Below are 13,843 nucleotides of genomic sequence, written 5' to 3'. Positions count from 1 at the left end.
CACATCTTCCCTTTCAGTCTGGCACATTGCAATAGCGGAACCGATCGTGTAGCATTCCCATACTGCACAGTAACCCGTGTGTGTGTTGGTGCACTTCATGTCGGTCAATCATGTACAGAATAAAAAAGGGCGTTTGTATGAATGCCATCACGCACCGACTGTCAATCGCGACGCGGTGAAGTTTTCAGTCTTCAAAACAACTAGCGCCAGAACAGTCGTGTTGAAAAGTGTGAAGTGTTTTTCCAAAGTTCATGGTGCCCAATGGGAAACTTAAAGAAGAAAAAGTGCATCCATCAACAAGTCCGCGACGGCGTCAGTTCATGGACGATCTGGTCCGTAAAACGGATGAGAAGTTTGATCGTTTGGAAGGATCTTGGAATCGGTAAGTAAACAGTGTGATAGAGCAACATCATGACCGTTAAAACAGCGATTCGTTAATTCCTTTTCTTTGTTTGTTTCGTTCAACAGAAATAACACCAGAGGAAGAAGCCGCCCATAATGTTCCGGGAGAGCAGAGTGTAGGAGTAGAGTTCAAATTTAATAAAGAATAGAAATTTCCGCGTCGACGGATTGCGCAGAACACAACACTGTTTTCTCATTTGATATCCGAAACGCATTATATAAATGTGTGCATGCCAATATGGTGAAATAACACGCACACCTTCATAACCCCCTGTTTGACACTAACACTACCACAAAATAACCGATTGAATGTTGCACCCCACCCCCTTTTTTGGTGCAACACTTTGTCTTGTTATCCATCAAAAAAATTAACTAACAACATGAAAACAATATGTTAACAAGATAAAATCCGCCAGTTGGGAAGTTACACTTAGGCGGTTCATCATTAGAACGAGAAGGAACCCAACTGGTGGATTTTATCTTGTTAACATATTGTTTTCATGTTGTTAGTTAATTTTTTTGATGGATAACAAGACAAAGTGTTGCACCAAAAAAGGGGGTGGGGTGCAACATTCAATCGGTTATTTGGTGGTGGTGTTAGTGTCAAACAGGGGGTTATGAAGGTGTGCGTGTTATTTCACCATATTGGCATGCACACATTTATACAATGCGTTTCGGATATCAAATGAGAAAACAGTGTTGTGTTCTGCGCAATCCGTCGACGCGGAAATTTCTATTCTTCATTAAATTCGGACTCTACTTCTACACTCTGCTACACTCCCGGAACACTAAGGGCGGCTTCTTCCTCCGGTGTTATTTCTGTTGAACGAAACAAACAAAGGAAAGGAATTAACGAATCGCTTTTAACGGTCATGATGTTGCTCTATCACACTGTTTACTTACCGATTCCAAGATGCTTCCAAACGATCAAACTTCTCATCCGTTTTACGGACCAGATCGTTCATGAGCTGACGCCGTCGCGGACTTGTTGATGGATGCACTTTTTCTCCTTTAAGCTTCCCATTGGGCACCATGAACTTTGGAAAAACACTTTACACTTTTCAACACGACTGTTCTGGCGCTAGATGTTTTGAAGACTGAAAACTTTACCGCGTCGCTATTGGCAGTTTGTGCGTGATGGCATTCATACAAACGTACTTTTTATTCTGTACATGATTGACCGACATGAAGTGCACGAACACATTTGCGGGTCGCTGTGCAGTGTGGGAATGCTACATGATAGGTTCCGCTATTGCAATGTGTCAGACTGAAAGGGAAGATGTGAAAGGGCAGATGTGACTTCTCCCCTAGCACACCGGTTCATCATTAGAACGAGTAGGAAGACAAGGAGTGCAAGAGAAAGCTGACAGTTCTGGACTCGCGGGGGTAGGAATCTGTGGAAACGGGCCAATGTTGCATGTCGCAGTCAGTTGGGAAGACAAAGTGTGCAAGAGAAAGCTGACAGTTCTGGACTCGCGGGGGTAGGAATCTGTGGAAACGGGGCAATGTTGCATGTCGCCGTCAGTTGGGAAGCGACAAACATCATCCTACACATGTAATAAATTATGTACATTGCTAGTTAAACGATGTTCTCCGTATAGAACGCCAAACTGTTGCACAAACTTTTTCAGAATTTGGTTACCCTCCGGCCAATGGCATTTATAATAATTGGAGCTTAATAGTGTAATTGCTGTAAAATACAGCATAAAATGATTATATTCCCTATCCGTTAACACACTTTTCAGTGCTACGAAACTAGCATGGTGTAAACACATTTTATATTCACTAGCTTTCCAATCACCAAGCAAATTTACATTATGAAGTTTACGGTGAAATTCGGCAGGAATTTCCACATTCGAAAGAATATTGGTCACCCTTTGGCATGTCTCGGTGGACCAATTGCCTTGTATCCCCATTTTCCTGATTTTAAACCCTGCAGCATAGTACGGGTTACTCCAAAATCCAATAGATGCAGACGATCCGCCACAACAAAGTCCTTGATCATATCCACGTTTTTCAGATCATGTAGTGGCGTTTTTTCTCTATGATGCTCAATATACTCCTCATCTGTCCTGGGGTGGGCATCAACGCCAGGAAAATAAACTAATCTACCAACGTCGTGGTAGAGACCTTGAACGGTACATTTCTGTGATCCTTTTTTGCCGTTGAAATAGGTAACACCTAAAAAATAAATGTAAATGACATAAAATTATAAATGCAATATTCTACAAACTTTGACAATCTAACAACCAACTTTAACGTTTTATAAATGCTCGAGCTGGGGCATCAGCGATGAAACTTCGAACAAGAATTCGGATCAACTTATTCCCTATTTTAATCCCTGAGTCTATTAATTGGTTCAGTTCGTTTACAAGTGGCCGTAGATATTGTTTCATACTTTTTGGTTTAGATGTTCCACAATAATTTGCAACCATCAGGACAGGAATTTCAGGCAATTCATTTACAGTCATTAAAATAGGCCAAAACTGCTTTGGGTCACAGTCGAAGAGAGGCAAACCATCGATCGAAAAGTTTAACGAAAAGATGTTCACCGATGGCTGAACATAACTGGAAAGCAGGATAAACCACAATTTGATAAATATTTGATCATCTTATAGAATAGTGAAAATATTATTGTTTCTTCACTTATCGAAAAAAAACTTTTCGGACTCCTGCATTCCAAAGTTCACCTCCCTCGATTTTGACGATCTCTTTATCGCACTGCTTTGTTTTCAAAAATGTACGCGAATCTTTTGGCAGCTTTAAATCAGTGACGTCGCGCAGAATTTTTTATAACTTAGTTAGTGGCCAGAGCTTCTGATTAGTTTCCAAGGCCCAGTCTAATATCCTCCCTTCGCCACTTTTTGGTTCCACTGGCTCCATGAAGTCTTCTTCATCCTCGATCGTCGATGTTGATCCAATTTCTTTGGATATAATTTGTAGATTCATCTGCAACTGATTCTTCATCTGTGGTTTCCTCATTAGATGTGGATACATCTTCAAGCGTTTCAAATTCGATGCTGCTTGGGCCTGGTGAGCTCCTTGGTCCTGATGAGCTGCTTTCCCCAAATAATTCTCTTTCAAGAGCATCCGTTCTGTACTGGTACGGTAACCATGGTAACCGTTGTTTCACTGTAAACCGCTCCATTAACCGTTCCGCGACACGTACAGTCTGACAAGAAAGTATCCGTACAGTCACCAATTTCAACTTTAAGCCTAGTTATCTCATCGATTACATGACCTAGGACAACCATTTAAACGACATATCGTAGATAAACTTCTATTCTATCCAATGAGTACTTAACATTTCGGAAAAGTTACTTGTAGGTCACTTTGTTCTATAGAAACCCTAAAAAAGGCTCAAAATCGATGACAAAAAAGTATCCGTACATGATGAGTATTTATGATGTACCATCGGTACCTGATGTGCCAATATGTTACAATCAATGCCACTTGCCTCAATAATAGCCTACAAGTGCCAAGGCATCATTTCTACCAGCTTTTTTTCGAAAGATGCTGGAAATTTGATCCGATTTCTATAATGTTTCTAAAGGGGTCTACTAAGATCAAGATAATGTCCCGTTCATGGTAAATCTAGGCGTCTTTCGACAAATGTTGTATAGAGATCGATTCCGGAGACTTTGGGAGTATCGTCAACACTTGTACGGTCTCATAAAGTGGTAATTCTTGGACAATACATGGCTTATTCTTGGGATCGTTATTTTATCTCTGAGCATATTATTGAACATTTAAAATTTAACCTAGCCATGGCTTGTCCAAGTGACAAAATGGGCGAAGTAGACTATGTCCCACAGATGATTCATACTTAATTCAATATTTCCAGTTCGATTAATGGCCTTGGAACACCATAACACAAACTCTCAACTACTGTGTTTTATAGTTGGAACAACGTTGCTCGTAATGATGGTTGAGTTCGACGTCTGGTGTCTATTGTTATTCGTTTTTTGGCCAAACTTGCTTAATTTTGTCTGTATGAAGTCTGTATATAGTATATAAAACACTGTGCCTACACGCCAATGGCATCAAAATACAGCGATTTGCAAATCCCCAGTCTATCTTATTCTTTCGTAGGAAATGAAAAGTTTGCAACTTACAATAATGCAATGTAATTGTTATTTCCAAAAAACCTTCTTAAGAGTTGAAATCCAAATCATATGATTGGTGATCTAGACACTTCGTTCGTCATGTTTGAGAACTCGAAGTTTGGAGAACTTAACAGCTTTTCGAGCAATCACCCTCACATAGCGATTGAGTAACCACGAAAGATGTCTGTTTGCAGGGTTTAGTCTAGTTGCATCCTGATTAATTCGACAAATTATAAGTTCCTGAGACTTAGCATGAGACTTTTCACAGGGTTCATCAACTTGCCAAGTTAGGTTCCCTTTACTTCACATGAAAAAGATAGTTCTCTATTGGTTGCAGCTGTTTGCCTAGTTTCACCGGCCATTTCACGTTGAATGATGATATAAAGTTGTTGCCGCTATACTTTTAGACACTTGATAACTCTAAATAATGACTAGGTTAATATTTTGCCTACTAGAACCCTACCAAACCGGTGTTTTTCGTCAAGAAAGGTGGGTGTACGGATACTTTTTTGTCATCGATTTTGAGCCTTTTTTGGGGTTTCTATAGAACAAAGTGACCTACAAGTTACTTTTTCGAAATGTTAAGACCTCATTGGATAGAATAGAAGTTTATCTACGAGATGTCGTTTAAATGATTGTCCTAGGTCACGTAGTCGCTGAGATAACTAGGCTTAAAGTTAAAATTGGTGACTGTACGGATACTTTCATGTCAGACTGTATAATTTTTACCAGCTGTACATTTTTGTTGTAAATTGACAGAATTAGTGCCCCGGGGCAGTGCTTACTAATGCTTACAGGTGGACATTTTTCAAATTTGATATGAAATTTGCTGTTCCCGCGCCGGCATGCGTAACTTTTATCGAAATCAATTTACTTACTTTACGATAAATTTCGTTTACTTACCTTCAGACGGCCTACGCGGTCATATCATAAAACTAAACATATCAAAATGCACCAACACTCCACAATGTTTTACATCACACGCAATACCGTTGGAATTAAATGAAGACTTGCCCTTACCGTTGGTTAGAAAAGGACGATCATCTGCTAGGTAGCCAAAGCGAGACGGATTGCATTGTTCGCTCGGTGCGATGATGTTTCTCTCACAAAATTGAATATTTTGTTTGATTCTCTCTCGTGCATGCAAACTTTGCTCACCTCACCGCGCTTCTCCACCTTTCAGCCTGCCGCAGCAACCCACTCCTTACCTACGAAAGTACACTCTCTTTGCTTGCCGGGCACTCTCATGCCTCGAGCACACAGCGGGATTCGAACCCATCCTCTCCAACTCCGGTCTGTGTACGCTAACCACTAGACCGGCGCTCTTGATTGAGAAAGGCGCGCTAAAGGTAAGTTCACAGACTGGACAAGTTAGAAAATTAGACTGCGCTGCAAAGCCTGCTTTGGCAGTTTATTACTCGCGCCGATGGACCAAAAGTACGCTGTTCATCTGTATTTCTCCCGCACAATTCAACTCATCGTTTGATTCTCTCTCGTACAGGCAAACTTTTGCTCACCTCACCGCGCTTCCCCACCTTTCAGCCTACCGCAACATACTCCTCGCCTACGAAAGTACACTCTCTTTGCTTACCGGGTGCACTGCTGTTGTACGGTGGAGAAAGTGTAATTGTATGGACCCGGCAAGCAAAGAGAGTGTACTTTCGTAGGCGAGGTGAGGTGAGCCAAAGTTTTCCTGCACGAGAGAGAATCGTACGACGAGTTGAATTGTGCGGGAGAAGTACACATGCACAGCGTACTTTTGGCCGATCGGCGCGAGTAAAAAACTGCCAAAGCAGGCTTTGCAGCGCAGTCTAACTTGTGCAGTCTGTGAACTTACAGTTCGGTCGCGCGTTTTGAGCAGTAAAAACTTGTGATTTTGTGTTGGTGTTTTCAGAAAAAAGGACAAATGGTCATCTCCAGATTAGCTTACGAAGGCCCAGGACGTTGGATTGAAGATCCGTACTGGAATTTACTCCAGCGGAAGTAGTGGAAAAAAACTGGCAACAACACGGTTAAATGTGCATTTCCAAATATGTTTTGGCTATCCGATTGTATAAACGGATAAAAATTCAAAACAAAATGCATTCTTTTGTTTTTTTTGCCTACTGGTATACCCAAAATAACGAAAGAAACGAGCGCGTAAAGCGCGAACCGGTAGAAAGAGCGTAAGCAAGCGAGAGAGTATTTCCAGAGAGCAATCTGTAAAAGCTCACTCTAGCCCGAAAAAGTAGTACTTTCGTAAGTTGGAACAGAAAGAGCACTTTCTCTCTCGTTTTTTTGCAAGCCGGGGAGTGTATTGCGCACTCTGAGAGTTTCACACCTGCTTGTATCCACGCACCCTCGACAGAGCATCAGTCAGTCGCTGCGTCCCGCTCCGATACACGGGGGCAGGTCTAAGTTCATTCAAACTGTCTGTAGGGACTCCACAGAAAAGTAGCGATAATTTTTCATAGCGGAATGTTGGTCGGGTCGAAGCCTTAATGAATCTTCATGAATCTTTCATGGATCTGTCACGGATCTCCACGATTCTTTCATAGGCGTGGACAATGCGACAAAAAAAAAAACGGGGGTCCCTCATCCATTTTTGGCTGGTGACTTTTCATCATTTGGTGTGTCTTTAGGATTCATGAGTCTCTCGACGAAAGATTCATGAATCCCTTAAGCGACGGCTAGACACAGCGGGAATCGCACGAATATTTCCGCCAGCCAGCGGGAATCCCGCTATATGGCATATAAAAAAAACGGATTTCGTTCCAGCTATGTTTAGAAAAAGGGAAACTACGACCTGGCGCGAACAGACGCAGTTGCTTAATTGAAACGTTTCATGAAAAGTTTCATTCGCTTGCTACAACAACGTCGGTATAGGCAACGTATATAGATGCGGCCGATGTTGTTGGAGAGAAACCAAAATGCGAGTAGTCTTCTACGCAAAATTTTGGCGGAGGAACTCAACAACACCATTCATAAACTTTATATTTGATAATGATTCACAATTCCACTTTTACCTTCCGCCAATTTAAATCACGTAAACAAACTAAAACGTAAACAAAGCTTTACTTTGACAGATCGGACGAATAAGCTCGTTCCCGCTGGATATTTTGTCGAAACTGGGCTACTTTTTTCCGTTCCCGCCACCGGGAATTCCAGCCATGTTTAAACAGCGGTTTAGAAGGCAGAGATTCATTCAGATTCATGAATCTGGTTTACACAACTCTAATCACCAATGCGTTTTAAAGTTTTTGGTAATCGATTGCATATGATACTATGTAACACGTTAACACGTTAACCCCCATGTCAGTCCCTGGGGACTGACGGCGAAGTTTCCGTTTACGCCACGTCGGCCTCTAGGGACTGAGGAATTCATGAGTCGCGTCGGTCGATCAGTGTCAGTTCGCCAATGTCGGTGCCCCAGTGTCAGTCTGCCAATGTCCGTGCGCCAATGTCGGTCCGTCAGTGTCGGTCCGCCAGTGTCAGTCCGCCTGTGTCAGTCCGCCAGCGTCGGTCCGCCAGTGTGCTTCATTTTCATGCACTCTCTTCGTTTCTTTCTTTTCACTTCGTTTCACCGGTGCTTAGTGACAAACATCGAACGAAATTGCCGACCGAGTGGCGTAAACGAAAAAATTCATAAAATAGGCTGGGCGGTTAACACTTAAAGCGCTACGTCTTTCCCGTGGTGCCGACAGCGTTGTTTCCCGTATGTCGACGTCGGCCCGCTCGGCTATTTTATTCACCGATTTACAATCAATGTAATCTTCACCGGTTTGTTGACAACCGTCAGCGGTGTCAACGCTACCTTATTTCCCTTCGTGGCAGTCTATATATTCTTAAGAAATTGCTCTATTGCATATGCGAGTTTTCGAGGGCTCTTATTGTTTCATGATGATAAGCGATGGATTGTAGTTTTTCAATATACTACATATTTTAGCTTTTTTTATGTATGGGGTGTTCTGTGTACACTATAAACTTGACCAATACTGAGCCGTCGCTTCTGAAACATTTCACACATTAAGTTTAAGTACTGCAGATGTTGTTGAAGATTTGCTTGATCACTAGTTTTTGATAAAATCATCTAAATTTTACAATCCTTCAGATCTACAACCGCCTACCCAGGTAAGTTTTGCCCTTTTGTTTTGTAATTAGGGGTGGCTGGGGTAATACGCACCCCTGAGGCAATACGCACCCTTTCCCATTTCCCTTGAAAAACGAGTTTTGGACGCGTAAAAAGTAGTCTCCCTGTAAGAACAAACTAAAATATGGTCACCCTGTGAGTTTGATAGCTCTACATCAACAGAAACGAGAAATAAACGCAAAACAAAATCATTCTCAGCGCAGACAGTTTTTGTTATAATGTGACGTACCATTCCGCTAAGGAATATTAAGTGCAAAACCGATATTTATCCACGAGAAATACGAAATTTAGTGAATTAAGAATCAGTGCTTGAGACTGTTCATGGAAATTTCGGAAAGTATGCAGATTTACTCATATTTTTGTTGAAAATGTGTTCAAATATGAATGGGGGCAATATGCACCCAATATGTCGGGGTAAAATGCACCAGTTTGTAAACAAACTATCTTTAATTGACGGTGGATGTTGCCTCTTTGTTGTGGTGCGTATTGCCTCTTTGTTATGGTGCGTATTGCCCCTTTGTTGTGGTGCGTATTGCCCCTTTGTTGTGGTGCGTATTACCCCTAGCAAAGGTGCGTTTTGCCTCAACCAGATACAGATCGATTAAAAATTGAAAAAGCGAAAAAAGCTAACATTCCTGAACTGGTAACTAGTTTGAACCTTTATGAATCCTATTCAGTGATAAAATCAACAATCAAGAGCCAAGTTGATAGAACATTTTATAGTTTTCCTTAAGGGGTGCGTATTACCCCATCCACCCCTATTTCGAATTGAACAATTGTATCGACTCGAAATTTCTGGAATGCCTCAAGCAACATGTTTTCTATCGTTCTTCCTAAAACGGAATTATTATTTTTATTCGAAGTATTTTGTACAGCATTTTTAGATTTATACCCCTTAAATCTACAACCGCCTACCCGGGTAAGCCATACGTTTTGTACGGGGGTTTGCATTTGGGAATGGTTTATTTTTTTTCAGTATTGGAATGGTAACCATAAGAGCCCCGCTACACGACCCGAAAACTCAAAAACTTCTCGGCGAGAAGAGGGGAACAACCGAGAAGTTTATGTCAAAAACTTTTCAGCTCCGTGAGCTGAAAACTGCACCCGAGAAGTTTTTGGCAGCTAACCGAAAACTCAAATGCGTCAGAAGAAGAAGACGAAAAAGAAATAAATGTAAACATAACAAATCTGAAAAACAAAATAAACGAACATATGGTGATAAATTTACGTGTTTCTTTTGTAGTTACGGTTAGTTAATATTTTGTTATTTTATAGCTAGAATATCAATTATAAATTCACTATAGATCAGGGGTTCGCAAAGTCCGGCCCACCAACTGATTCCAAAATCTAAAAGTTTCAAAAAGTTTAATGATAAAGATTAAAATATTTTATTCTACCACTTTTTATGTAACTTGAGAACATCAAAATCTTCCTTCTTCATGCGAAGAAAGTTAATTATAGTTTCATTTGCTTGCTCTGCTACAGTATTGTCCAGCAAACGGTTGCCATCTTCTTGCCTCCGCACAATACGCCTGTTGCGTTGTTGCAAGTTTTGGGTACTCAACTCGATGACCCGCGATAGGGTAGATTATCAGATTATCCATCTTTTACTTTTTGTGTGAATTGAAATAAGATCTTGTTTGCTTTGAAGGAAGATTTTTGAGTTAACTGAAAAATCAAAAACAAAAACCTCGTTGCGCCGCAAAGTTTTGAGTTTGCGGCTCGTGTAGCGTGGCTCACAGAATTGGTACCACAAAAAGCGGCTACACGAACCGAGAAGATTTTGACGTAAACTTATACGGTTTTTGAGTTCTCGGTTGGAGTTTTCGGTTCGTGTAGCGGCCCGGTAAGACTTGCTTACCAAACGCGGATACATATACACGCTGAACCACTGACGAAGAAAGAACTGCTAAGTTATAGTATCAAATCGTTCAACAGAACATTGCTGCTCAAGTGATATCCCCAATCAGTTGTATTTCAGCACTAGAACTTGTTGCAAGTCTGTTTTTCACAAATTGAAATCGTTGCATACGATTGGTTGATTTTATTCCAAACCAGGTAAATGATAAAAAATGTAACGATCGGTCATAAAATGCATGTGATTAAAATACAGGGTTTGACATATCAACTACAAGAACCAGCAACATTCCTTATAAATAACACTTTCTTTCACGTCATCAGCAAAATTGAAGTTGTAACGTCAACGGCGTTATGTGTAAACATGAACCCAAAACTAGCCACGGAGAGCGTAACCGATCAGTGTCAAAAAGGAACTTGTCAATGACATGAGCGTTCACACTATAGAAGACGGACGGAACAACTCAGTGAACAGTTAGCATTAGAAGAAATTCAAAGACGATCTTCGAATGTGCAAATCATGCGACACTTTGGACCACGTAGCGGCATCGAAAGTATATTAGGTGAAATTGCGTCATTTGCTGAACAAACTAGTAATTTACCACTACAAGAAATTCGTGATGCAGCGGGTAGAATTAAACACAAAGGCAATTGTTACTTGTGTGAATTAAAACGATCGACAAGAAAAGCTAGTGAAATATGCAAAAAACCTATTTGCATTGTACATTCTGTAAATAAAATTAGTTGTAATTTATGTACATGTAGCAATGTTCGGTTTCTTTCCGACTAAGAACGCACGTGTTGCTAGTGCTAAGTTACACTTCATTCTAATAAACGGTCGAGCCTTGCTGTACTGGTATTCGAGCGACTTGGTGTTTCTCGAGGAAGTGCTCTGGGTGGTGCTTTTACACGTTTGCTCTTCGCGATCTACTTTGCTATTAATCTCCTTGCGGAGGTCAGTGCTAATCGCAGGGCTGACCCCGTGACTGCTTATAAGGTAAAGTGGGGCAGGACGCCCCCCTTAAGCGAAAAACATTATTTTCTTCTATTCCTTTCATTAAAAAGTCTCTAATTTTCATAGTTAGATAAATGAACATCTTGTTTATGTTTGAAAAATATTAAACACTCTATCAAACTAATCAATTTCGTATTAAATAAGATTTTCGAAGGGCCTTTCAGTTTTTGCTCCGTTGACTATAGTGGGGCAAGATGGCCCAACCGGTGGGGCAGGACGTACCACTACGTAAACATGGGGCAAGGCGACCCAAAACAAGCAGGAGATGGACCAAGGTTGCTTGTTGAATGGTTAGTCTATGCAGAGGCACGATTAATCAGTCCAATACTGAGCCCATGTAACCCACATTGCATTGAATTTTGTGGTGTATCATTCAAAAGACAGTTTGGGTATAAATTCGTTGCTGAATTCCGAACAATTATTGAATATTTTCACGGATCTGTTTTTGGCCTTTTAAACAAACCTCCTTAGTCCTACCTTTACAATTACATCAACCTTGCAGATAGCACTTCTGACAGAGTCAAAATTTGACGTTTTGTAATCCAGATGATCTGTGGTTTGAAAACACAGTTGAACTTCATGAAAAATTTACACAAATTTCATATGAAGAACTAAAAACTATTCGTTTCTATTAAACTCACATGACATGTTTAATATAAGACTTATTTAAATCAACAATGCGTGGATAATGGAGGCACCGTGCGACTTGCTCTTGTTTTAATGGTGCGTCCTGTCCCATTGTTTACATTTGAAATGCTAGGGCATCTTACCCCACCTCGGCCGGTGCATCTTGCCCCACTCTGATGATCGTCCGTTTTATGTATTTTATTTAAAATTTTGAGAATTTTAAAACAGTTTCTCTTCGGTATTCGTTAAATACCACTATCAGGTAGTAAACGAAGGCCTGTGTGTTGAAAAAATATAATATCAAAGCATGCCATACCTTACATAAAAATTACAAAATATTAGATCATTTAGAGTCAATTAGGTTTTTTTCTCGTTTTCTTTTTGAAATGGTTATTTCGTGTAGTGAAATTTTTATGGGCTATATTAGATACGTTGATGAACATATTCTATTATTTAAATTATTTTTAAATGGCTTAATTCAGCTTAAAACAGGCCGGGGCATCTTACCCCACCAGAGCGTCTTGCCCCATCTTCCCCTACTTTGACCTCGTTGCCGGCCCATCGTTATCATTATCTTTCCTAGTCCCTGCTTAGTTCCTTATCACGGGTTCCTAGTTCCTCGTAGCCTTGATATAAAATCGGGAGCTAGGTTGCCCTCGCTACCTAGTTTCTTCGTAATCTGTCACTTCGCATTCTGTCACTGTTGTTTGCTGGCCAGCACGTGTTTACTTACCAACATCCCGCCGCCCATGAATTCTGGTGGCTCAGAAGGATTCACTACATCAATGGAAATTTTCCTCTGGTGCAACTCAACTTAGCTCCCATCAACCTCTTCTTCGTCAAGCTCGGCGTCAGCATCCCATTCCACACCAGCGCGCCACAAATCCTGCATGAGAATGCGCCCATGGATCAACATCGGTGCGAGGAGGCTCAGAGTGACCTTCTTGGTGGGAACCTTTTTCCCGGTGACGTATGGTATCAAGCAAGATGATCTAATATCGAATAGGTGACTTTTTAGGAGGTATTTTTTTAGAAAATGGCGACCGTGGCTTTTGACAGCATGGTGATAAACAGCATAGAATGTAAACAACTATGCGAGTAACGAGAAGGTACGTGAGGTGAAATTTCGATACATTTCGTCGAAAAATCGGTGACCCGCTTCGGCCAACGGCTTCTTAAACATTTTCCATGCGAACAAAACAAAAGCAGTTGAAGAATCGGTTTGTTTGGTTCTCAAGCGTTGTTGTTTGTTTGTCTTCTAAGAGCGATTCCCGCCAAATTTGAGTATCAGCATACTGTCAAAAGCTATTTTTCGATTTTTTGCAGTGTAGACGTCAAAATGCTCTACATTACGCTACCTTATATAGTGTGTATTTATCTTGGTATCAAGTGATCCTGCCAGCTCGCGGGAAATTTCAGCGTATCCGACTTAGGGTCCCACTCTATGCCCAGCACTCGAGGGAATCGCTCATTCTGGTCGATCTCGATGGTTTTCTTCTTTGTGGTGGCGTTTTCTTGTAGCTCTTCTGCGACTTCTTGGCTGCTGCTCACCCAATTCCGCATATTGAACCCCGCCTGTGCGTGAATACACCCCGGTGTACAAAAACTTGTATGCAATCACTGAACGCCATACATTAGAATTACTGAACGCCATATGCTTGAATTACTGAACGCCAAGCAATAGGAGTCTTTTTGATATATGGCGTT

At 41.0% G+C, this 13,843-nt stretch overlaps 1 pseudogene; it reads right to left on the bottom strand.

Moving 5' to 3' along the window:
* Positions 1-1,215: 1,215 nt before the first annotated feature.
* Positions 1,216-3,399, bottom strand: LOC131264636 (uncharacterized; annotated as a pseudogene).
* Between the last annotated feature and the right edge of the window lie 10,444 nt (positions 3,400-13,843).

Source organism: Anopheles coustani, chromosome 2 (assembly GCF_943734705.1).
Source record: "Anopheles coustani chromosome 2, idAnoCousDA_361_x.2, whole genome shotgun sequence".
In the NCBI taxonomy this organism is placed as follows: Eukaryota; Metazoa; Arthropoda; class Insecta; order Diptera; family Culicidae; genus Anopheles; species Anopheles coustani.
The sequence above is the reverse complement of the archived record's forward strand: the minus strand, read 5'-3'. Positions and strand labels throughout refer to the sequence as shown.